The sequence below is a fragment of the Dipteris shenzhenensis genome, chromosome 25, assembly GCF_047967505.1.
Source record: "Dipteris shenzhenensis isolate YYH24624 ecotype China chromosome 25, Dip_SZ_1.0, whole genome shotgun sequence".
NCBI classification, from domain to species: domain Eukaryota; kingdom Viridiplantae; phylum Streptophyta; class Polypodiopsida; order Gleicheniales; family Dipteridaceae; genus Dipteris; species Dipteris shenzhenensis.
Genome location: NC_141620.1, coordinates 37,819,946 through 37,821,330, shown reverse-complemented (window position 1 = coordinate 37,821,330; position 1,385 = coordinate 37,819,946).

Below are 1,385 nucleotides of genomic sequence, written 5' to 3'. Positions count from 1 at the left end.
AAGGCTAAAGCAAGCACAAATTAAGGCTAAAGCAAATTAAGATAGTTATTACCAACCAAACCTTATAGTCTATCCCATTGCTCTTTGGTTAGTTACAGATTCCTCTTTTTTCTTATAGTCTATCCCATTGCTCTTTGGTTAGTTACAGATTCCTCTTTTTTCCTTTTTGTTCTTCGTCCATGCTTGCATTTTTGGTTTACTAACGCTTCTAGTTTAAGTCCACATATAATATGGCTTATATTTCAATTGTGTGCATGTGCGCATGAACATGCATCCATGTCCACGGGTGCTTGTGGACATGTGTTTGTGTGTGTGTTTGCGTGTGTGTGTGTGTGTGTGTGTGTGTGTGAGAGAGAGAGAGAGTGTGTGTGTGTGTGTGTGTGTGATTGAGATATACTTCAATCCCAAAGTATAATTATTTCTTCGCCTAGTGTCGATATTGGGCTCTTTCGTCATTGTATCGTGCTTGTTACCATTTGACCGCATGAGCACTCTTCACTGAATGCCTTCCTATACTTTCAAGCTTCTTGCTTTTATCTCTACAAAATGCCCATTCCTATTTTGATACTATTTTTAATTATAAATAGGGCTATGAGCTTCAATGCTTTCTTAATGCAAAATTTCTTTTACCCAAAAAAAAAAGTGATTGCTAGAGAGAGAGAGAGAGAGAGTAGTATTTCATAGAATTCCTTATAAGCACAAGCATGCATGTACATATGTGTGCACAATTTCTGAGTTGACATCTGCTTGCCATTCTCGATGGCAAAGTACTTTCACGTGTTATTAATTTCTGGTGCTCCAAAAACTATTGGAGTTGTCAAAAGCAAGATTTTCAACATTTCAAGTTTGCTATTGGAGTTGTCAAAAGCAAGTTGGAGTTGTCGGAAGCAAGATTTCAACATTTCAAGTTTGCTATTGGAGTTTTGATTTTACAACAAAGATCGATTTCAAGAATACATATGTAGAGATGCAGCAAGATCAAGAAGGTCGATCGTCAAAAGTTTCAAGGCTCATCATTGTATTAGTGGGAATACATAAACTCTTGTAATGGAAATTTTTGTACGTTTTACTCTTTTGATTTTTTATCCAATTGTGCACTCCCTCACCAAGTAATATCTGTGTCATTCAAGATGTAGCTTTTTAGCCACCTAATACGTATTGTTACACTACTATTTCCTTTAACCCATGGAAGTAGATCTAATAAGCTGCACTAATGACACCTTTTAGGCTACGGCTTTTACTGGAACAAAATAGAGATTGGATTTGTTTATATCCAGAACCCTAGCAACACTATAGATGTAAGGAGATACTTTACGATGGAAATTGGGGAAGATTATTTGAAGGCGTTCTTGAATCTACACAATGTGCAGACAGAGGTAGGGATG